This window comes from Magnolia sinica, chromosome 15 (genome assembly GCF_029962835.1).
Source record: "Magnolia sinica isolate HGM2019 chromosome 15, MsV1, whole genome shotgun sequence".
Classification (NCBI taxonomy): Eukaryota; Viridiplantae; Streptophyta; class Magnoliopsida; order Magnoliales; family Magnoliaceae; genus Magnolia; species Magnolia sinica.
The window spans coordinates 6,832,370-6,857,515 of NC_080587.1; the positions used below are offsets into that span (position 1 = coordinate 6,832,370).

Genomic DNA, 25,146 nt, shown 5'->3' on the forward strand with positions numbered 1-25,146 from the left:
AAGTTTGGTTTATGATTAGTTATAAGTAACTTTTTTACTTAAAATCACTTAATCGCTTCATTTAGTTTTTTAGCTTTTCTACTTTTCATAGTTACTGAAGAGATACGTCAGGAGAGATGAAAGAGAGGAGAAGCTGATAAGTATGTTGTTAACCAAACATACTTATCTGCTTAAGTAACTTATGATCCAAATGCCCACTAAGGGAAATGTGGAATGATCACTAATGAAAAAGTGATATTTACCTCTCAAAAAGTGTGGAAATGTGGATAATCAAGGTCTTTGGAAGAAAAGGAAAATGCTCTTTTTTAAGGAAAACTGTAGAAAAGAAAATAGTTTCCCACATGTTACTTTATTGACGCTACAGATGGAAAACATCACATCAGCACTTTTGCACACTTATTTTTCGCATTCCACCAATCCAAACAGGCAGGCCAATCATCCTTTTATGGACTATCTCAAATTTTTGGTAGATGCAATGTAGGGTTCCTGGATTGCCTTTTATGGTTAACTGTATGTGTTTGGCAAACCAATCATTTAAACACCATCATTTCATTGTGGAATGGGAGTGGGACTCGAGAAAATGAGATGAAAGGGCCTAGCAGCAAACATGCCATTGTGGAACACTTGTGGGAGACTGAGCAAGACATCTGGTGGTTAAACCAAAAATCATGCCAGTCTGCTTATTAGGTAGGTGACAAGCATATGTTGAATGTGAATCAATAGTTATTTTCTTTGCAAAGTTTCCAATTTTTTATTACAAAAGTGGCACAACTGGTGTGTGGAGGACACTGAGTTTTGGAAGTTCATATTTGCAATGGAACGTTATGTTTAGATAATTTTAGGTTTCCTAACAGGGCTCTCTCCCCTTCTGATCCACCATGTGATGATTCAAATTGTTCATCCATAAGTTCCAACTGAAGATGGTCCATACATAGAAAGTCTTACTTATCTAAAAGCAACTTGAAACAATGGTCTACATGTTATGTGAACTTGAAGATATCAGATCAGTTAGATTTATCTCATGGGGGCGGACATATATTATGGGACCTTCTAGATGTATGGTTTGGATCATCACATCATGGGGTGAATGGGCAAGCCGATTGGGCAAGCCTTGATAGCAAATCTCATTTAGTGCTAGACTTTCATTGGATTAATAATCAAATTTTCTACTCTTTTTTCTTTATTTTTATCTGGATCTTTTTGCTGATGTGTTTCTTAGTCATGTTTGAATGCTTGTTGCGTTCTCTGATACACACACACACACACACACACACACACACACAAACTTCGGTTTTGATCATCGCATCCTATTGAATACTGTGGGTAAGATGATTGAGAATTGATCACCTACCAGCAATAACGGGACTAGTTCTTGTTCCATAACATATTTATGGCCAAAATGCCATTTGTGTAGGAAATTAGTACTATGAAAAACTATAGGCCTCCCTTCTCAAAAATCAGGCTGATCAGGTCACTAGGTGTGCATTCCAATGCCTGGTAATCTTCATGGTGATGCCTACCATTTTCATAGTACTGGTGTCAATTATACACAGCTGGAATGTACTATGTCGACAAGATTCAACACCATGAGTTGTGGTAACTTGCTTGTGGGTAAGCAGTTCTGATGATGATTTCTTAAATTGTTATATGATGGTTCCTTAATACTGACAGATTTATTTATTTTGGTAGGGCCTTTCAGGATTAGAGATATGTTTAAGGATGAAAGTCGTTATTGAAGGAGGGAATTCTTGGCTATTACAAATGATGTCAAGATTTTCTTGGCCTTTGGAAAGTGCATTCTTTCCTCGAAGCCAAGCTCTATTTTGAATGAGTTAAGGTTGTGATCTTGCTTCTTGGAAATTTCGTGTGTATATTCCTAGTAGTTGGTTTAATTATATTGTTGACTCTCTTGCAAAGGGGTCCATAGATATCTTTTATTAGTGACTCTTATCCATTGCCTTGATTTATTTTCTTATCTTCTCTTTGTATTGGGGATTCCTATCCAATGTCTTGATGGATTTTGTTTCTTTCCTGCTTTTCTATTGTTTAATAGGATTTCATTCATATTTAAAAATTGAAATAGATAGACAAAAATGAATTTTTTTGATTCATTGGAATTTTTTTAAATCATTATTTTATTGGTTTTTGTGATTAAAAAAAATAATTCTAGCATTGAATCATGTGATATATACATAACCATTTTCACGGCTTAAACTGAATGTTAAAAACTAATTTTTAAATAATCAAAACACACCATGGCATTTAAAACAAGTAAATTATTGAATTGATTTTGCTATCATGAGGTTCAATAACCCACTTGTGTTTATAATTGTGCTTGTGGACATGCCATTGCACTTGCAAATATGGCACGTGTACAAGATCAAGCTCTCCATGAGATGGCCCACACGTCTTGAATCATCTAATGTGGGCCATGGTATACAAAACAGGGGACGGAATGACAGATAGAGGTTAATTTAAAATCATTTAGACCTGCTTTGATGTTTTTGGTTTTCGTGATTGAAAAAAAAAAATTTATTATATAGTGTTGAATCATGTTATATAGTTAGCCATTTTTCATGCCCTTAGCTAAACTGAGTGAAAGCCTGGATTTTTGGACCAAAAGGGGAAGGGGAAGGAGCAGCCCTAGACCTGCATGAGATAAAGGAGGATTTATTCAATCACATAGTTTGGGCTCCTAGAATATGGTGCCCTTGTGACAATCTATTTGATTGTAAGCTCAGATCTCACATGCATTTTTCATATTGGAACATGCAATGGCATCAATATGAGGAGGGGTCTACATGCATGTGGAATAGTGAACCTCTGTATACAATATATCCTGTTTTGTATTTTTGTGACGAAGGCAACATGCTTGTGGGGCCCTATGGATCCACAAGCAAGCACACAAGCTAACATGGCACATATGTAATATTCAAGCTTTCCAGGAAGTGGGGGATGCTATTTTATCTTCTGGCCAAATAATCAATCTGGTCCACTTGGGTGGGCCATAATGTAAAACAACCAGAGGGCTAAAACATCCTGATGTATAGACTGGCATGGCTTTTGGGCTAGGGCACTAAATTGGTGGGGATCACATGATGGAAGGCCTGGATGTCTAATACATGCTCTGGATTTGCACATGTCTTTGCACATAGATGTGCTTGGCTGTACGCAAGGGATTAACTAACCTCTTATCATTACTCCCTACAATCAATGTAAATCAATAGAACCAAAATACCCGTCCGCATTACCTGAGTTCTTATTTGGAGGTTTGCTAAGTGTGTGTGCCAGGGAGCCCAACTACATGTCATCTGTTGTATTTATTTTAGAATACATATTAAGTAGCTATTCAAGTCTGAGATATTAACTGTTATGCTAGTTACAATTAATCAAATGGGTTTTATGTGCTATACTTATGTTCAAGGAATTGATCTGCCATTGTATTTTACTGTTTGGTTGGGTATTGCTCCATTTACTTTCTTGTTCATACTCAAAATTTTACAATGCCAAACAGTTGGGACAGGAATACTAAGTTCAATGGGCCGTTGCCAAATAACAGGTTTCAAGAACTCAGGGGATTCCACAAAAGGGATTTTCATTTGGATGGCAGAATGGATGTCTTGTTCAAAATATAGTTTAAAATCCCAAAAACTTGACTCGACTTGATGCTCAATCAGTTCAGGTTGACATGAGGACTCGGACAAAACTTGACTCAATATTTAATAATTATAAAATAAAAAATCAAGATTGGTAGTAAAAAAATATTTACATGTAGTATATAAGCAACATAAAATAGGAAAACAAACAGTAAGATACTGAATAGGATGAGGGTTAAGGGAGGGCAAGTGACTAATTCTCACCAGCTCTTCTACACACGCACACACATATATATAAATAAACCTTTTACCAAAGTAAGTGACTCTGTTTGAGTCACCGTGAGTCGTGTTGAGTCAGCTGAGTTAGCAGATTGACTCGATGGGTTTCTCTGAGTTGGAACCAAGCCACTTCTAGAACTGAGTTCCTGTTGACCCAGTTCAATATCTTACCAAGTCAATAGGCCCAGTTTTTTTTCAAGTTAGTGAGTTTTAGAACTATGCTTCCAAATGTAGATGCTATTTGTCACTTGGGTTTGTTTTGTGAGAAAAATGTGTTGGGAAGCGCGGAAGGTGAGCCCTCAAGATCTGACGGTCTACACGATGTTTGGAACCTTTACAAAGCAGAAGAACGGTGCTCCAACGGCCCGCCTATCTACTACTGGAGCAGATGGAACTATTCACACCTCTGATCCTACGGTATATAGTGGTCCCGGATTGCGATCTATGGATCAGATCGTTCCAAGGACAAGCTAAGATGGACAGACTCTCGTGCACAATGTTTCCCTTTCCATATACTCTCAGTATTTTGTATATCTTCTTTTTATGCGAGAGAGAGCGCATGCTTTTTATAGGAAAGGAGGGGAGTTTAGATGAGACCATATCATCCGGTCTTATCCCTATCTCATATCATAAATCAAATTCAATTTTGAATTTGAAACATAACCGAAAAGGAGAAAGGTCGGAAGACGCCTAAACATGTGGGACCCACCCACTAGTGATTGCTCACCAGTGGGATTTTCCGTTTTCAGCTAGGATGGGTTCCTCTTGAACTACATCGAGTGTGTGAGATATGTCGTCATCGTCCAGAAGGCATCGCACTGCTCGGGACCAGTCTTCGTAGTTATTGCCGTCGAAATGTTGTCCGTTTAGCTGTTCAGCGATTAACGCTTTGGTGGCCATCTCTACATTGCATGAGTATCACTACTTAGCTATGATCTAAGGTATTGACACTAATCATCAGCATTTCTACGTGTTATATAAAATTTCAAAGTATAAAAGTAGTTAACACATCTTAATGAGATCTGAAAGTCCACATACCCGTATGGGCGGTGTAGAACAATCAAGTTCTCTAATTAAGATGAGATTTAATGCTTTTATAAGAATAAATTTATATAACGTGCAACCTTCCATTACATGGTTGCATGCATCATTTGGTGTAAGAGAATAAACTCCCACTCAGGTTATGCACAACCTTTATATGTGTATAGGGAGTATCTAAGTACTAAGTTTTTCTATATTTTCCAATGAAAAATAAGGGGGGTTAGATCTAAATACATCAAGCTTAATATTTTCATGCATATTAACATCATCATCAGAAAGGAAAAAAAATAAGTGCTTAGTTATAGAGAGAGTACAATCTTCACCTGTGATCATGACTATTAGTGATGGATCCGATCATTACCGATAATGATCATTGTTGATGATGGATCCTTTCATCAACATTGATCATCATAGTTGATGATCGTTTCGATTACTAATTAGCTTTAGATCAACAGTGAAGAAGAAGTTATAAAGGAAACAATATTCATATGCCACATTACACAAGAGGGGCATCATATGAATTCATGGGACCATCATATCATAAGCATATATGCATTCATTACACACAGCACTACACTTGTGCATCATTATGTATTTGTAATATGTGCATCATTAGTACTAGATGAGCAGCCCTTATTCCAAGTACATGTGCCACATTGCTACAGGCGACATGGAAATCAGATTGCGTACTTAGTAAACTCCTTTGAGCCCATCTCAAAAATATGTGGTTTATCCATGTCGTGCATCCATGTGGCCCACCTGATAATTATATTTGTCATAAATTCAAGCTCACCAGATGGATGGATGGTTTGGATACAGCACATACCTCGTGATAAGATCCATATGTGTTACTGACTGCATAGTTCTCCATATGGATAGACGGTTTAGATACAACAAATATCTTGCCATCTGAGCAACACATGAATATTTTATCGCACATGGATACAACACACGGATACAATACATGATTTGCACATGGATACAGCACATGAATATTCAATGTGGGAGATATTCAATTTGGGTGGCTGCCGTACAAGAATACAACACATGAATATTCATGTGTTGCTGACGTACAAGAATACAACTATGGAAATTCATGGGTTGTTGACGTACATGAATACAACTATGACAAGATGTACACTGGCCAATACGGATACAGATGCTATGTTTATAGTTGAAGTTATCTTTCAAAATAACATGTGTACACGTGCACATCGGCCAACATATGTACACACGTGTACATGTGCACATCAGCCAAGTATACGTGCACACATGTGCATCAACCAACATATGGAGAAGTTAATCTAAACATGTGTACACGTGTACATTAGCCAACATTCGTGCATATACACTTGTGTGCATGTACATGAGCCATCACGTGTGTACATGTACATGAGCCATCACGTGTACAACAGTAGCCAACAATTCATGAGTCATCACCCGTGTACATATACATGAGCCATCACGTGTACAACAATAGCCAACAATTCATGAGTCATCACACGTGTACATGTACATAAGCTATCACGTGTACAATAAACTATTTAGTTGGTATGATGCACACGTATGGGGTATATGCTACATATTTTCATGGTTTGGTAATCCACACCACCGGTAGATTGAGTTGCACCATGGATGGACTATACCCTTCAAACTTTCCTTCATGGGACAATCTTAACCTTTCCATCTGTGGTCTACCAATGGACGGTCGATTATAGAAAAACACAACAACAGTCCACATTCAACATTAAAGAAGGATATATTACTGCTGTAATGTATATTCATGGGGTACATCACGTGGATTCTTTATTGTACAGTACCGTTTTTCAAATACATCAGCTAGTGGTGTATTTCAATACAACAACATTAATCACTAATAGCTATGTTGTATTTCAATACAACAACATCAGTCTTACCGATCTCTACGTATGCTTAAGATATGGCATAATGTAGACTAGCCATTATGACCCCCCACGTGTACAAAAGTTATGGTATAACATATATTTGTGATGTACACGCATGTGTTATTATTCTATTGTGATGTACACGCATGTGATACATTATTTGGATCAATCCTTAAATCAACAAAATGGTATACATGAACCAATACCATTTGAAAGCCTTGGATTCCAATCCAAAAGGAAAGGATAGGCCACTTACCTTTTTAGATGAAAATAATCGGAGATCCGCCGTTAAATATGCTCTGATACCACTGTTGGGAAGTGCGGAAGGTGAGCCCTCAAGATCTGACGGTCTACACGATGTTTGGAACCTTTACAAAGCAGAAGAACGGTGCTCCAACGGCCCGCCTATCTACTACTGGAGCAGATGGAACTATTCACACCTCTGATCCTACGGTATATAGTGGTCCCGGATTGCGATCTATGGATCAGATCGTTCCAAGGACAAGCTAAGATGGACAGACTCTCGTGCACAATGTTTCTCTTTCCATATACTCTCAGTATTTTGTATATCTTCTTTTTATGCGAGAGAGAGCGCATGCTTTTTATAGGAAAGGAGGGGAGTTTGGATGAGACCATATCATCCGGTCTTATCCCTATCTCATATCATAAATCAAATTCAATTTTGAATTTGAAACATAACTGAAAAGGAGAAAGGCCGGAAGACGCCTAAACATATGGGACCCACCCACTAGTGATTGCTCACCAGTGGGCCCCACTGGCCTACGTCCAACAAAATGGTCATACTCTAGCATGTGTGTGATGGTTCTTATGCATGTATGACTCAAAATCAAACCATCCAAACTGTATGCCCTACTTTAGATGTGTGATAAACCATAAGCTATATGAAACTGATGTCTGATTTCCTAAGTGGCTGGTTGGTGGATATCTAATGCACAATTAAAATGTAAAAAAAAAAAAAAAAAAAACCTAGTCACAAATACATGCATGGTTTTTGTTGTTTGTTAACAGAGGTTTCATGGTTGGCTGACATCTTTATACTTTCTTCTTCAAAACTTGTTACATTTTTTAGCCATAGTGTTGCATGAATTATGAATTATCATTTAACATATCTACTATAATACTTTGAATTTCTGAGAGGAGGGCTAGTCGTTAGCATTATCTGACTTTGGTTATGATGGTACATGTCTAATAAATATTTCCAACATGATAACACGATCTTACCCTTTGTCAAGCCCTCTGCCCCATTCATCTAATTGTCTCTCATCCCAACTGATATATTCTTATTTCTTTTGCAAGATAGCTTGAATTTTGTTAAAGAAAGAACCAAGCTATAAACTGGGCATGCAGCTTAAGGGAGGGGAAAGGAATAGATGATCAGGAGGGACCCCTGAACTAGTGTTGATCTACATGACAGTCCACAAATGTGAGTGAGCTGCATCATTCTTCCATGAAGCTTTCCTCTCCTCCCACTCATAACAGTAAAGGCAAAATGAACAATGCGAAAGGTTTCAGTCAGCTCCTAAAATTCCTTTTTCTTTCACAAGTAAAATATTTTCATAGATATGTCGACACTATTTTGTTGTATTTTTTGATGGGGCCATAACTTTTCTCTTAAATAAGGTTAAATGTCTTATTATTTCATATTTTTTTCCTTGTTTATGCAGTTAACTTCTTGGTCAGTTATCATTTGCAAAATATCAAAAGTTGATAATACAGGGAATTCTAAGTGGACTTGCTCATGTGTGGTGGATCTAGGTTGGTCGTAGCTTGCCTGCCAACTTACGGTATATGTTATAGACCCGGGCATTCATTTGGTAGGGAACACTATCATCAAGACCTAACACAAACATTATGCTGGTTGACTTATCGGATAAGACGTGCATGTACATTGAATATGGACCATTGGTCATTTTTTCATTGGTCCATTTTTTTCTCATACAAGTGTGGCCCACCTATTGAGTAGACTAGTATGATTTTTGGGCTTGAGCATTAGCATAGTGTGCCTTCACCTGTCATGCTCTGCTTCTTGTGCACCTATAGCAGTGTTTGTGTAATTGTATTCATTGTATGGGCTGTTTATGAAACATAATACAGATACATGTTTGCTAGGTGTTTCTATATCAAGCTGAGCAAGCCTTACATCAGAAAATAGGAAAGGAAACATGCATGGAACTCAGCAGAGAACATTTTTCCTGTAAACTAAAAAAACAACAAGAAGTTGATCACTCCTTTGTTATATTTATGCCAAAGGAAAAAAAAAAAAAAAAAAAAAGGACTAGGTTCCCCTGTTTTGAGTGCAAGGAGCACACTAGCACCCGTGGTACAATCATGCTTCTCCTTGTCTTTTCTAATTCACATCTAAGATGTCTATGACAAAAATTGGCATTCTTTTCATGTATTTTTCTTTATTATGAGGTTAGTTTCCCAAAATGTGTTTTGGTTGAATTTGACCGATGAATTATGGGGCATTGTATATGCAGCTGATGATAGGGAAAAACTATGACATGATGTTTGTGAGCTACATCAGGCATCCATCTCTCTGTTCTAATATTAAAGGAATGGGCCAAAAGAGGGAAGCAATGATTGACCGTGGACAGCCAGCATCCCCACGATGGAAAATGACCATATAAAGATCTTTCTACATTGAAGAAAACTCTCTTAAGTTGCACTGGGTAACAATTGCATTCTCTCTTCATCTTTTTCTCCTATTCTCATATTCCATGCTTGGTTGCAATTGGAGCATTAATGCCAGTAACTTCCCTTTGAGTTGCATTTTTTAATGACATATGTAAGCTCTCTCATATGTATCTAATATTTAACTGACTCACCAAGTTGTTCCAGTGTTGATATATCATCATGCAGGAACTGGACACATAGAATTCCTAAGATAAGAAGTTATTGCATAGATTTACACGCATGATACTGCTTAATGGCCTGATTAATCGTGTTTATAATGCAGAGTGTATGTACGAGCCTGGACCGAAATGGGTGCTTAAAGCATGGACTTAACGCTCTAATGACACCAAAACGTGGGACGGACTCCAGAGACCCAAGATCAACAGAATTACACATCAGGGACCCAAGAAAATCAAGGAAGTGAAGCTCAAGTGGCCTGAAAAGTGTCCAGAATGCAAGATTATAGGGTTCCCACCATCTGATCAGTTCGAAACTTCATACGTGGCCTGAGGACCGTAAATAAACCGTACACGTAAAATTTCAGCTCCTGGATCACTGTGGAAGTGGCCCAACGGACAGATCAGCCCCTTTAATCATTATGTGGGCCCCGCCTGATATCTGGATATACTCCAATTTTGGTCTCAACGCCTTAAACTGCGTGTCAAAACAGATGGATGGAGCAGATTTCTTACAAACATCACCATGGGACCCACACATGCAGTGCACGTGCAAGGTGCACAAGTGCACCGGATGCTGACCGACTCAAACTCAATTTTTTTTTATTTACGCAGCAGCGTAACGCTGCCGACCGTCGGTTCTGCTTGTGGGACCCACCCATCATGATTGCTGATGATCAGAACCTTCCATTGTGTCCAAGGGGTGCCTATAAGCCTCACCTAGGTGTCCTTTTGGACCCATGAACGTAATAACAGGAAGATTACCGTCCAAACGGAAGATGGACGGTGGAGTAGAAGGTATTGTGGGCCACATGAAATTTGGTCCAAAAGTAGTGCTTCCCACCTGATTTTTCAAGTAGAACGCAGTGGACGGATCGGATTTTCCAAAAAGACAGTGAAATGGGGCCCACCATCGTCACAGCGTCAATGACGCTACCCTGTTTTCGCAACCGGACGCCGTCCGACTTTCACGGCGAGTTGTACGCCCTTAGGGGCGATCGGACGGCTGATCTGAACCGTTCATCATGTAGGTGGGCCAAAAATCTCCCAGGGGACGCTGTCCTTTTGAAAAAAAAGCAAAGAATAAAAAGAAGGGAGACAGGAAACTCCGGACTGCGTAAGGTATTCCGCAGCAGAGGACGTGTATTCCTGGTTGCGGAAGGACTGTTTTCGCAGGCTATTGATGGTGGAACTCTACAGCACCAGGGGGGAGCTGGCCATCTTTAAAAAGGCTGGACGTGAGCAACAGGAGGGGGGGAGACGTTGGACGTTGGCTGCACGTCAGGGAGTTCTTCACGTTAGGGAGTTTCTTTTTTGCTGCTGCTGCACGTCAGGGAAAGGAAAAGAAAAGAAGGGCTGGCACGTGAGAGAGGTTGTGCGGCTGGTTGGAGGAAGGACGAAAGAAAAGAAGACAGAGAGAGAAGATGAGAGAGAAAAGATAAGAAATTTTTCTTTATTTTTCTTCTTTTTTTCGTTTTTTTTTCTTTCTATTTGTTTTGGGTTTAGGCCAATCATGAGTGGCTAAACCTCTTAGCTGGGGCTAAGAGGTGAAGCCTGTAGCGAGATGGGAGATACTGTTTCATGCCTTTAATTCATAAACTAAATTTGATATATTTAATTATTAAAGGAATATTTTTCCTAGCCTTTAATGGTCTGCTGTGACTGAAATTACAATGGGATTGCAAGGGCTTTGAATATTTCTTTCCCCTTTTTATGTTTATGAAGTCAGGAAGCCCTGTTGTCCATCATTGCTCCATGGGCATGGTAGGATGACAGTACCCTTCCTGATCCTCATACATTGTTGATTGGTTGGTAATTAGTTTAATCCTGTTGTTGGCTTTGTCTCCTGGGCATGGTTAGATGATGGAATCCATTCTAATTCATATACCTCTCATCTCTTGAAAACCAGATCAAGTAAGTTCAGTTTGAATTCCATAATCCTTGAAGCAGGCATAAGATCTCCCTGATCCCTACAAGTGGATCCTCTGAATCCCTAGTTTCCCTCCTCTGAATTCCTCAAAGTTTTAGATAATTATTCCTCAATTATTTCTTAAATTTTATTTGGTTTAGATTACATCTTAGTCTAGTTCTATTTCTACCTAGTTTCAGGAAACGTATAGATATCAGTCCCTGTGGATTCGACCTCGGTCTTACCGAGTTTATTACTACATCACAACCCTACACTTGGGGAGTGAACAACCCATGTGGTCTAACTACTGTTCTGAAATTAATTAGTTTTAGAATTAGGCTAGGATTAGGATTTTACTTACTTTAGGATAGAAGTTTTTATTTTATTCTATTTTTAGAACTTAACCTGTTTTCCTGTTTTGTAGGATCCTGACATAAGTTCTAAATTGGTAATTCCTTCCTAATCTCTCTCTCTTTCTACCTTTTAGAATTAGGGTTTAAATTTTGAAATTTTTAATTCTAGTAATTCTTCCTATTTTTAGGAAGCAGTTTATTTTTAGAAACTAGGGTAGTTATTTCCCTTTCTAGAAATATCCTCTAATTTTCGAAACTTTTCTCTTTTGTTTTTCACTTTCTATTTTTAACTCTTTTTAAATCTAATTTGTTTCCTCATTTATTTTTAGGATTTTTGTTTAGAAACTAACCTTCCTATTTTGTAGGCCTTTAAGATAGAAATTTCTAATTCGGTAAGCTCCTTCCCTACTCTCTATCTTTCAGTTCTCTTTTAATAATCTACTTTCTAGTTTAGATCTTTCCTAATTTATTTTAGAAATCTCCACTTTCTTTTAAGAATTCCTTCTTTTAGAAATTAATTTACTGCTATTTTTATTTTTAGAATCTAACTTATTTTTGTTTTATTTTGTAGGTTTTTAACTTAGGACTTCAATTTGGTAATTTCTTTCCAACTCTCTCTTTCTTTCTAGATTTTCTTTTCCTTTCTTAGGATTAAGTTTTTAATTGAGGGCTGCGAGTGTTTTCATGCCCAAGTGGGCCCGTGACAACACTCGACGTCTCTTAACTGAAGGAGGATTGGTTGAGGGGTTGACTATCCATCGCAGGATTAGACACCGCTCGAAATCCCCTGAGTTAACTGAGGTTATGGCTGAAGACCAACCTCCTCTACTTCCACCCAGGGTGGAGGATACCCAAGATGAAAATGAGGTGCAACAGGCACCCCCGCCTCGTACTTTACGAGATTTTCTACAACCGGCGGGAGTGAGTACGCCCTCATGCATGATTTTTCCTGAAAACACAGGACAAATAGACATCAAGTCCATATTTGCATTTGAAAGAGTTCGATGAGATTATAGCTACATTATGTTTTCCTAATGTATCTGAGGATACAATTAGGCTGAAACTCTTTCCTTTTTCCTTAAAAGAGAAAGCTAAGACGTGGTTACATTCACTGCGTCCTAGATCCATTGGCACATGGAACGACATGCAGAGGGAATTCATAAAAAAATTCTTCCCACATCATAAGACGATTACCCTCAGAAAAGCGATCATGAACTTTGCCCAAAAGGAAAATGAAACATTCTTCCAATGTTGGGAAAGGTTCAAAGATTTGGTCAGTTCATGCCCACAACACGGATTTGAAACGTGGCGCATTACAAATTTTTTCTACGATGGGCTGACATCTTCCATGCGCCAAATGGTCGAGACAATGTGTAATGGAGAGTTCATTAATAAAGATGTCGACGAGGTATGGGACTACCTCGACAGTTTGGATGAAAAAACACAATCTTGGGACTACTACCCAAAGTCGAATACCACGTCTAGGCCGGCTCAATTAAAGGAGAAAGGTGGATTATATCTCTTGAAAGAAGAGGATGATCTCAAGTGTAAAGTGACTACGCTCATGAGGAAAGTTGAGGCCATGGAAGGAAAGAAGGATAAGGTCAATGAAATTGTTTGCGGCATCTGTGATTGTAACATTCACACAACTGAAAACTGTCCTACAATACCTGCCTTTCGAGGAGTGTTGAATGAACAAACCAATGCCGTAAATAATTATCAAAGACCTTTTACTGGACCTAACTCCAACACATACAATCCTGGCTGGAAAAATCATCCAAACTTTAGTTGGAGGAATGGACAAACGGCTACTCCTCCAGGTTTTTTCAATCAAAATCCAAATCAAGTGAAACCTCAAGAGGAACCGGTTCAAAATCCCATACAAGAGCTGGCTCAGGCAATGCGGGGAATTACAGATTTTATGCAAAAGATAGACTCTCGTATGACGGTTATAGAAAAGGGGATGCTTCCTGCACAACCTCTCCCCAATCCTAAACCGCAGTACGAGAATAATGATCCCAGCTCTTCAAATCAGATGGGACATGCTAAATCCATCACCACTCTTAGGAGTGGGAAGATCATTGATAAAACTCTTAGGTTAGGCCGAAAAGCCTCAAGAACCAAAAGAGGACAACAATGATGGATCCAACGGTGATGCCCCACAAAAAGTAGAACCGGAACTTCTAGAGAAGCCGATTGCTCCATTCCCCAACGGTTGGTTTCACCAAAACCTCTCTCTAACTCTCAGAATATCCTAGAGGTGTTGAAACAGGTGAAAGTCAACATTCCTCTACTTGATGTCGTTAAACAGATACCTTCATATGCCAAATTTCTAAAAGACTTATGCACGACCAAGCGACGGAAAATTATTCAAAAGAAAATCTTCTTGACTGAGAAAGTGAGTGCCATCCTGAAGCAAGACGTGCTGCAGAAATTCAAGGATCTCGGTAGCCCAACCATATCATGTGTAATCGAGAACCATCGAATTGATCACGCACTTCTTGACTTAGGAGCGAGTATCAATCTGATTCCCTACTCGGTATACAAACAGTTAGGTTTGGGTGAATTAAAACCCACCCTAACCACACTACAACTTGCTGATCGCTCTGTTCGTGTACCAAGAGGGATAATTGAGGATGTGTTGGTCCAAGTTGATAGATTTTACTACCCTGTAGACTTTATCATCCTGGACACCGAACCCATCAATAACATGAGCACTCAGATTCCCGTCATTCTTGGTCGCCCATTCCTTGCCATGTCAAATGCAATTATCAATTGCAGGAATTGTATCATGACTATGTCTTTTGGAAATTTGACATTGGAGTCAAACATTTTTTTCAATAACGGCAGTAACTCAGAGGATGATGACGATTTCCACAATATTAACATGATTGACTCTTTCGTGGAAGATACGACACCTCTGACCTTATCCTCTGACCATCTAGAGACGTGCCTGGCCCACTCCCATGATTTTGATGATGACATGATTAGGGAGACGTGCGCCTTGCTTGATACTGCACCGGTACTTGAAGTTAACCGATGGAGGCCACAATTTGAAGAATTACCACAAACTGATGTAGTGCCTCTGCCGTCTAACCTCAAGCCGCCGAAGCTTGACCTAAAACCTTTGCCCTCTGATTTGAAATATGCATATTTGGGTCAAGATGAGACATACCCGGTGGTGATCTCTGCCCACCTGGAGAAAGAACAGGAGAGCATGCTTATATCTACTCTCATTGAGCATAAAGGAGCCCTAGGATGGACGATAGCGGACCTCAAAGGAATCGATCCCTCGATTTGTACTCACCACATATATCTTGAGGATAATGCAAAAACCGCTCGGCAACCACAACGTAGACTAAATCCAAACATGAAGGAAGTGGTTAAGGCCGAGGTTCTTAAACTATTGGATGTGGGTATTATATACCCTATATCTGATAGTCAATGGGTGAGTCCAACTCAAGTGGTTCCTAAGAAGTCCGGAATCACCATCGTAGCCAATGCTAATAATGAACTCGTGCCAACTAGAGTCACTACTGGTTGGAGAATGTGCATTGACTACAGGAAGTTGAATACCGTCACGAGGAAAGACCACTTTCCTTTACCATTCATTGATCGGATCCTATAAAGGTTAGCTGGTCATTCCTAATACTGTTTCCTTGACGGGTATTCGGGCTACAACCAGATAGAGATAGCCCCTGAAGACCAGGAAAAGACCACATTTACATGTCCCTACGGCACCTTTGCCTATCGAAGGATGCCATTCGGACTATGTAATGCCCCTGCCACCTTTCAGCGATGTATGCTTAGTATCTTTTCTGATATGGTGGGGCAATATCTAGAGGTCTTCATGGAAGATTTCTCTGTTTACGGTCCATCTTTCAGCAAGTGCTTGGAAAGTCTTAAATGTGTGCTGAAAAGATGTGAAGAAAAGAACTTGGTACTTAATTGGGAGAAGTGTCATTTCATGGTTCAAAAGGGAATTGTCCTTGGGCATATCATCTCGTCCAAAGGAATCGAGGTAGATAAGGCAAAAATCGATCTTATCTCTAACCTACCTCCACCCAAGAACATCAGAGACGTGCGATCCTTCTTAGGACACGCAGGATTTTACAGGCGATTCATAAAGGACTTTAGTCTTCTCTCTCGTCCTTTATGTAATCTTCTTCAAAAGGATGCTCCGTATGAGTGGACTGAGCAGTGCCAGGAAGCTTTCACCAAGCTTAAGGGCACGTTAACCACTGCACCTATCATGCAGCCACCCGACTGGAGTTTTCCTTTTGAGCTTATGTGCGACGCTTCTGATTATGCTCTTGGGGCGGTCCTAGGCCAGAGAAAAGATAAGAGGCCCTACGTCATTCATTACGCGAGTAGGACTCTAAATTCTACCAAAGTGAACTACTCGACTACGGAAAAGGAACTCTTAGCCGTAGTGTTCGCCTTGGACAAATTTAGGTCCTACTTGATCGGATCCAAGATCATTATCTATACGGATCATGCAGCATTGAAGTATCTTCTTTCTAAGAATGATTCTAAGCCCCGCTTGATACGATGGATCCTTCTACTCCAAGAATTTGATTTGGAAATTAAAGATAAAAAGGAGTAGAGAACGTAGTGGCCGATCACCTTTCTCGCCTTAATACCTCGATTCCCTTGAGACAACCCATATCAATGACATGTTCCCTGAGGAACAATTGTTTAGAGTCTCCCATTCACCTTGGTTCGCTAATATTGCTAATTTTCTTATCACAGGTTCTATACTAACACATTGGACTGCGCAAGATAAGAAGAAATTCTTTACCAAGGTGTGCAACTTTTTTTGGGACGATCCATATTTATTTAAATATTGCCCAGATTAAATCTTAAGGAGATGTATGCCAGACGATGAGCATTAGAGTGTCATCTCCTTCTGTCACTCACAGGCCTGTGGTGGTCACTTTTCTCGCTAAAAAGACCACGGCCAAGATTCTCCAGTGTGGTTTTATCGGCCCACTATGTTCAGGGACACTCATGAGTTTTGCAAAGCTTGTGAGCATTGTCAGAAATTGGGAGCATTGTCTCGTCGAAATATGATGCCTTTGAATCCCATCCTTATCATTGAAGCATTTGATTGCTGGGGCATCGATTTCATGGGACCATTCCCCCAATCGTTTGGAAATCTGTATATTTTGCTCGCAGTGGATTATGTCACTAAATGGGTCGAAGCGATTCCATGTTGAAAGAATGACCATCGCACGGTCATTAAATTCCTAAAAGAAAACATCCTTTCTCGATTTGGAACGCCTCGAGCCATCATTAGTGATGGGGGCTCACACTTTTGTAATAAACCATTTGAGAGCTTAATGAAGAAATACGGTATCTCTCATAAGGTGAGCACCCCATACCATCCACAGACAAGTGGACAAGCTGAGATTTCCAATAGGGAGATTAAACACATTTTGGAGAAAACGGTTAACCCTGATCGTAAGGATTGGTCAATCCGATTGACCGATGCCTTATGGGCATACCGTACTGCCTTTAAAACCCCTATTAGAATGTCTCCCTTTAGACTTGTCTATGGGAAAGCTTGTCACTTGCCTGTGGAGCTGGAACATAAAGCGTACTGGGCGATCAAAAATCTTAATTTCAATCTGGACAACGCTGGCTCGCTACGCAAACTTCAATTGAATGAACTTGAAGAAATCCGGAATGATGCGTACGATAATTCGAGAATTTACAAGGACAAGATGAAAGCATTTCATGACCAACACATTTTGCGAAAATCATTCACGCCTGGTCAGAAGGTCCTTTTGTACAATTCTCGACTACATCTCTTCCCGGGTAAGCTTCGATCTCGTTGGACCGGCCCTTACATTGTTGTTACTGTTTTTCCTCATGGGGCCATTGAGATAAGAGATCCCGACAATGGCAAGGAGTTAAAAGTCAATGGACATCGATTGAAACCATTTGTCGAAAAATTTGATTCAGAGGACATGTCCATGCCTCTGACTGATCCTGTTTACCAGGATTAATCTCCTAGTTTGATGGAGGTATAGGTAGGTTTCCTGTTTTCATAGGACTAGGGTAGTTGTCTTATTTGTCTGGCTGAAGACGGTAAACTTAGCGCTCCTGGGAGGCAACCCAGCTCGTCATTTCATTTTGTTTTTATCATTAATTAGTTCAATGTTTGTGGGTAACATTTCTGTAAACCCTCACGAGACTATAACTCGTCCACTAGGGGTAATCTAGGGGTTTAAAGGCTTGTTGCATACGCTAAATGCAATCGAGAGCACCTACGAAAGTGGTATAGTTAGGATTTTATTTTTTGTTATTTTTGTGCTGCTCTCTCATGCTGACTGACGCTCATGCTGTGATCTCTTGGAAAGTGTCTCTCGATTCATCATCCAGGTACTATCTTCCCATCACTTCATATTCACTTTTCGTTGTCCTAAGTATATTGCATGTTTATTTCTTTTACATTGAGGACAATGTAGATTTTTGGTTGGGGGTAGGAGATTAGGTTTCTAATCAGCGTTTTCTTGGTCTTGAGCAAAAGTTGTGAAAATTTTTAAATTTTTCAGAATTTCTGATGAAGTCGAAGTGATTTTGACAGGCCATATAGGGCACTTAGAATTTCAAGATGTGTGATGTTGGTACTTCATGACTCTTGGATTCATTTATCTATTAAATTTCACAGCTAAGTTTGAATTGTTAATCCATTATTAGAATTTGTAAACATTGATTGAGTCATGAATGCGCAAGACACATCTCGCTTGCATATCAAGGTTTCAGTTCGATATTAAAGGATTAACTTGGCAATCACTAAACATGAAAGGAACCAACTTGAGAAATCGAATGGATTGGGTGAACAGTCTTTACCATAGGTTTGCTCCCTATAGGTGAGGATTCGATTCCCCATGAATGATATGTGAAAAAGTTGGGTGTATAATCTGTACCTTAGGTTTGCTCCCTATAGGTGATGATCTGATCCCTCTTCTTGGCGTTACTTCTAATAAAAAAAAAAAAAAATAATAATAATAATTAATTAAAAATTAAAAGAATAAAAAGATAAGTGTAAGCCAAGTTGGGTATCGTGATTTCTCTTATTTGTTACCAATGATATCCTTAAATATCAAGGTGAATCTTAATGTTGACAAGTCGAGATTGGATTATACATCCATGAAATTCAATATTTAGAATTATTCTAATTAATGGACTGATATGTTGAATTCGATTATAAAGTTTACCGTGAGCTTGATTTCAGGAGAAAGTAATATCCAACAGTCATGAATCTAAAAGTTCTCATATCTGGATTACTCTGCAAAAATCACTCGAGTTTATAAATTGTTCTGTAATTCTCAACTTATTTTTCGCATACTTTGCTCGGGACTAGCAAAATGCTGGTTGGGGGTTGTGTTAAGGGTCAAATATTGCATATCAGACCCATTTATTGCATAGATTTACACGCATGATACTGCTTAATGGCCTGATTAATCGTGTTTATAATGCAGAGTGTATGTACGAGCCTGGACCGAAATGGGTGCTTAAAGCATGGACTTAATGCTCTAATGACACCAAAACGTGGGACGGACTCCAGAGACCCAAGATCAACAGAATTACACATCAGGGACCCAAGAAAATCAAGGAAGTGAAGCTCAAGTGGCCTGAAAAGTGTCCAGAATGCAAGATCATAGGGTTCCCACCATCTGATCAGTTCGAAACTTCATACGTGGCCTGAGGACCGTAAATAAACCGTACACGTAAAATTTCAGCTCCTGGATCACTGTGGAAGTGGCCCAACGGACAGATCAGCCCCTTTAATCATTATGTGGGCCCCGCCTGATATCTGGATATACTCTAATTTTGGTCTCAACGCCTTAAACTGCGTGTCAAAACAGATGGATGGAGCAGATTTCTTACAAACATCACCATGGGACCCACACATGCAGTGCACGTGCAAGGTGCACAAGTGCACCGGACGAGCATAAAAAATAAGGAAGTCGGTCAGCAGGCGCTGACCGACTCAAACTCAAATTTTTTTTTATTTACGCAGCAGCGTAACACTGCCGACCGTCGGTTCTGCTTGTGGGACCCACCCATCATGATTGCTGATGATCAGAACCTTCCATTGTGTCCAAGGGGTGCCTATAAGCCTCACCTAGGTGTCCTTTTGGACCCATGAACGTAATAACAGGAAGATTACCGTCCAAATGGAAGATGGACGGTGGAGTAGAAGGTATTGTGGGCCACATGAAATTTGGTCCAAAAGTAGTGCTTCCCACCTGATTTTTCGAGTATAACGCAGTGGACGGATCGGATTTTCCAAAAAGACAGTGAAATGGGGCCCACCATCATCACAGTGTCAATGACGCTACCCTGTTTTCGCAACCGGACGCCGTCCGACTTTCACGGCGAGTTGTACGCCCTTAGGGGCGGTCGGACGGCTGATCTGAACCGTTCATCATGTAGGTGGGCCAAAAATCTCCCAGGGGACACTGTCCTTTTGAAAAAAAAAGCAAAGAATAAAAAGAAGGGAGACAGGAAACTCCGGACTGCGTAAGGTATTCCGCAGCAGAGGACGTGTATTCCTGGTTGCGGAAGGACTGTTTCCGCAGGCTATTGATGGTGGAACTCTACAGCACCAGGGGGGAGAGGACAATTGATGAATGATAGATTGGAATGTTTAAGTGTGAATTTGCACAGAAAACATTCTCTTACAGATGGGAGCTGTTTGGATAGCGGGAAAGGAAAAGAAAAGAAAAGAAAATTAGAGAGGTTGTGCGGCTGGTTGGAGGAAGGACGGAAGAAAAGAAGACAGAGAGAGAAGATGAGAGAGAAAAGATAAGAAATTTTTCTTTATTTTTCTTCTTTTTTTCGTTTTTTTTTTCTTTCTATTTGTTTTGGGTTTAGGCCAATCATGAGTGGCTAAACCTCTTAGCTGGGGCTAAGAGGTGAAGCCTGTAGCGAGATGGGAGATACTGTTTCATGCCTTTAATTCATAAACTGAATTTGATATATTTAATTATTAAAGGAATATTTTTCCTAGCCTTTAATGGTCTGCTGTGACTGAAATTACAATGGGATTGCAAGGGCTTTGAATATTTCTTTCCTTTTTTTTTGTTTATGAAGTCAGGAAGCCCTGTTGTCCATCATTGCTCCATGGGCAGGGTAGGATGACAGTACCCTTCCTGATCCTCATACATTGTTGATTGGTTGGTAATTAGTTTAATCCTGTTGTTGGCTTTGTCTCCTGGGCATGGTTAGATGATGGAATCCATTCTAATTCATATACCTCTCATCTCTTGAAAACCAGATCAAGTAAGTTCAGTTTGAATTCCATAATCCTTGAAGCAGGCATAAGATCTCCCTGATCCCTACAAGTGGATCCTCTGAATCCCTAGTTTCCCTCCTCTGAATTCCTCAAAGTTTTAGATAATTATTCCTCAATTATTTCTTAAATTTTATTTGGTTTAGATTACATCTTAGTCTAGTTCTATTTCTACCTAGTTTCAGGAAACGTATAGGTATCAGTCCCTGTGGATTCGACCTCGGTCTTACCGAGTTTATTACTACATCACAACCCTACACTTGGGGAGTGAACATGGACACATAGAATTCCTAAGATAAGAAGCAACAATAGCTGGTGAATGCCAACACTAAGGATAGAAGCATCTATGAACAAGTAAGAAAGCTTATTTCTACATAAAAAGTTGAATCTAGTTAATGCTTCTTACATTGCTATGACAATGTTGCGAGTGTCGAGCTGCACCCAAAACCATTTGTTTATTGGGCCCCACTATGAAAGGATCCTTCAAGATCTTGACTAGTTATAGGGAAACTTTTCTTCTTCTTTTTTCATATTGAAGTTTTAGTATCTACCAATCATCTATCTACCCATACTTCAGTAGTTTTCATGGTTTCCTTTCATTTTGATTATTTTCAAAATCTATATGTTTTTATATTCTAGAAACCTGCATTATTTGACACCCACGTCTGACACATGTTGATGTTCTATTTTCTTCTTACTTCTGGCAGCATTTATATACATTTTGTATAGGTCATAGTTTAGCTACTAGAATATGTGTTCCTGTTTCTTATGTATATGGTGTATGGAACCTAGAGAGAATATTTGTTTTAAAAACATACTCTTATTGACACCGATTATTAAATGCCACAGCTGAGAAGTTTCTTTACTTTTTGGTAAAATGTTTATTGATGAAATATCACGCTCTCCTTCACACACACACACACACACTATATGCATGCCGACATCGCGATAACGGTGGATGTCTATCAGCTTGTGTTTTTATTAGGATATCTATTCTTGGTTCAAAACTGACCTTATATGAGGTATTTCTAATAAAACAGCTCTCATATGTCATAATACATCTGTACAGACATGTGGGAGTGATGGGTTTTCCAGGACCTTGTTTCTACTTATTTCCTTGTCAAAAAAAAAAAAAAAAAACACTCTTCTCCATGTCCAAAATAGGTATACATATCTGCTTAAAATGTTTAAATCTTGGATTGTTTAAAATGTGCAATTTTTGTTTTAATGGAATGCTTTACTCCTTTTACTCTTTTAGGCATGTCTTCTTTCAGTGATTTGAGTAGTCCAAGCAACATAATCGCTTATCATTTATTTGTCCAATGAAACGCATTCATGAATATTGAAATCTTTTCACTTACTTGCAACAGGAATGACGAAATTCTGAAAATAAGATCTAGATTGTGCTTTGTTAACCATCAGGAGTATACATGTGTTGGTGTGTTTTATATAGTCCCGTTGCTTCTTATATTCTCTCATGATTCCTTGCCTAATGTCGTGGTTGTGTGGATCTCTTAATTGGCAATTCTGCAGAAATCATTCAGAAGGCAGGATCACAACATTAATGTAAGACTTGAAACACATGTTGGTGATCCAAGCCCTTGAACACTGGTGTCATGATGAATGTGTCTTCACCTACTATCAGTTTTGTGCATTCATCAAGTGAGCCACACTTCTATTGAGAAAATGGATGCAGTTTTGTCCATTCATTAGGTGAGCCACACTTCTATTGAGAAAATGGATGCATAAAAGATCGATAAGATGATAACCAATGGTACATGAGTGGACCACTAATTCACCATATTAGTGGACTGATCAAACTATATTTGTCCTCTGTAGAAATGTATCCACAGGGACTAACTTCTTCAAATGTAAAATTTCTATCCACTTGCTAATATTTTCAGTCCTATGTTTACTTTATTAATGTAATATCTACACAACAGCCAAAGAACTGGGGTGTGTTGATAAGAATGTATCTACCGATGTATTGTAAACATAACATTCTCTAGAAGCTCAGTTAACAGTTATAGCATTATTGATGTGCAGGATTTGCGAAATCGGTTACAGCTTTTGCAAGAAATGGTCACAGATGAGAAGTATAGATTGAGGTGGAGTTTTGTGTATAGCTATAGTTTCTTGGACTTTCAAGTTGTTGCATTGTTTGTGTTTATATTTCATGCATACAAGCAAACACTTGTAGCCTACATGTTTGTGTGAGCATGAAGTGTTTTTTACTGACCATCCCTTGTCGACTTTGCATGAGAACAGAATAATGGAACTTTGCAGAGTATTACGTTTTTATTTTATTTATTTATTTGGCAGCTGTTGAACCGTCTCAGGAAATGTCAATAGTGCAACCCAATTCAGAGTAATGGGTGAATCTCTGATGAAATCTCTTCATTCACATCGAGAACACTTGGTAATTCTGCTTTCTTTGTTTTCAAGATCTGTATGCTATAGCTCACACTGGAACAAAGGCTAAAAAGATTATGATGATAATATATTTGTGAGCCTTTGCATCTCCTTGTATTAGATTCTCCATATTCAAAATGGAGAACACTATTTATACAAAGCGATACATCATTCCTTCCCATCAAGGCTACTGGATCTATTGGTTTTCATTTTAAAGTACCTCAAACAGTAATATTAGCAGAACTAGTTCTGAAATGTTTAGCAACATCTACAGAGACATCACTGTTGGCAGTTAACTAATCATGGCAATATATGGGAGCTAGTGAAGATCTCAACTTTTCGATGGCTCAATGGTACATGCATGGTTTTCTTAATTTACATGAATAATGATTAATTCATTCATGGTTCGGGGTAAAATATTTAATCCAAAGTTACTGTTATGTTGCAGAGATGCCGCATACTTGAAGTTTCAGATACAGGTCGAATCTTGATCTCCAATCTTCCCATCGATAACCTGGCTACAATTTTGCACCTTCCAACAAATACCATTCTATGAACGGATTGGACAAAAGTTCCATCCAATACAACTGCTTGGATTAGAGAAGCCAGACCTGGTACCTTTCATCCCTTCCATGTTCAAGTATTTGAGGGAAAGGGGGATGCAAGAGAAAAGGTTGTCAACTTTGCAATTGAGGCTCTGTGGCTTAGTCCATTCATGGATGTGGCCCACAAGACTGCATGGACAAATGATCAAGACCACCACCCATCTGCTCGCCCCTACCATTCTGGGTGATTGTACAGAAGATGGAGAATCTGTGCTACCTGATTTCAGTTGCATAGTCAGATTATGAAGACCAGCATCCACACACACCAACTTTTTGTGTGTGATTGTACAAAAAACATGCGGATAGGAGAATCCTAGCTGCCCAATTTTCTCTGTTAAATGGGATATTTATACAGTTTGTACAAAAATGGCTGATTTTTGTCATCACCCATTTGCTTGAAGGCTCTTACTCAGATGGATAGGATTGTCCAATTGATTCCTAGGCCAGTACATACACCTGTTTGATGCAGGACATGGAAAATTAAATATGATATGCAAGATTTCAGGCTTAGATCCTACCAATTCAGAAACAATCACACAAATTCCACATCCCACATGAAAATCCAAACATTCAATTAAAGGGGAATCTATGCAGGTCCAAGCCGACACAGGCTAGGACTGGACCAATAAAAATTATAAACCAAACGATGTCAAGGGGAAATAAAATCTACTACTCATGCATAAAAATCAGTCCCTAATCCAAGGGATTCCCTAATTTCAATTCAAGGAACCCTAAGGTGATAAAAAAGGGACAAATCAATTAGGGATCATATAATCTAGGGTTAGAATTCATGAAAAACGGCTATGAGAGGATAAAAGAGGATAAACACCTGAGCCAAAAGATGATCCCGCGTGTGGACAGCAACAA

At 39.2% G+C, this 25,146-nt stretch overlaps 2 long non-coding RNA genes and 1 other non-coding gene across 4 annotated transcripts; 2 read left to right on the forward strand and 1 right to left on the reverse strand.

The window, feature by feature from the left end:
- The first annotated feature begins 555 nt into the window (after nucleotides 1-555).
- Nucleotides 556-8,299, forward strand: LOC131227019 (uncharacterized). Of its 2 annotated transcripts, none has more exons than XR_009162034.1 (3): nucleotides 556-687; nucleotides 1,690-1,837; nucleotides 8,138-8,299. It is a non-coding gene; the product is annotated as an uncharacterized LOC131227019 (long non-coding RNA). The 2 variants fall into 2 exon arrangements; XR_009162033.1 differs by having other exon boundaries at nucleotides 566-687; nucleotides 1,700-1,837.
- A 4,848-nt stretch (nucleotides 8,300-13,147) lies between these two features.
- Nucleotides 13,148-13,254, reverse strand: LOC131228279 (small nucleolar RNA R71). Its single transcript, XR_009162789.1, has one exon. It is a non-coding gene; the product is annotated as a small nucleolar RNA R71 (small nucleolar RNA).
- Nucleotides 13,255-22,564: 9,310 nt separating this feature from the next.
- On the forward strand, nucleotides 22,565-23,548 carry LOC131227021 (uncharacterized). The gene is made up of 3 exons (XR_009162036.1): nucleotides 22,565-22,700; nucleotides 22,796-22,846; nucleotides 23,309-23,548. It is a non-coding gene; the product is annotated as an uncharacterized LOC131227021 (long non-coding RNA).
- Nucleotides 23,549-25,146: the final 1,598 nt, after the last annotated feature.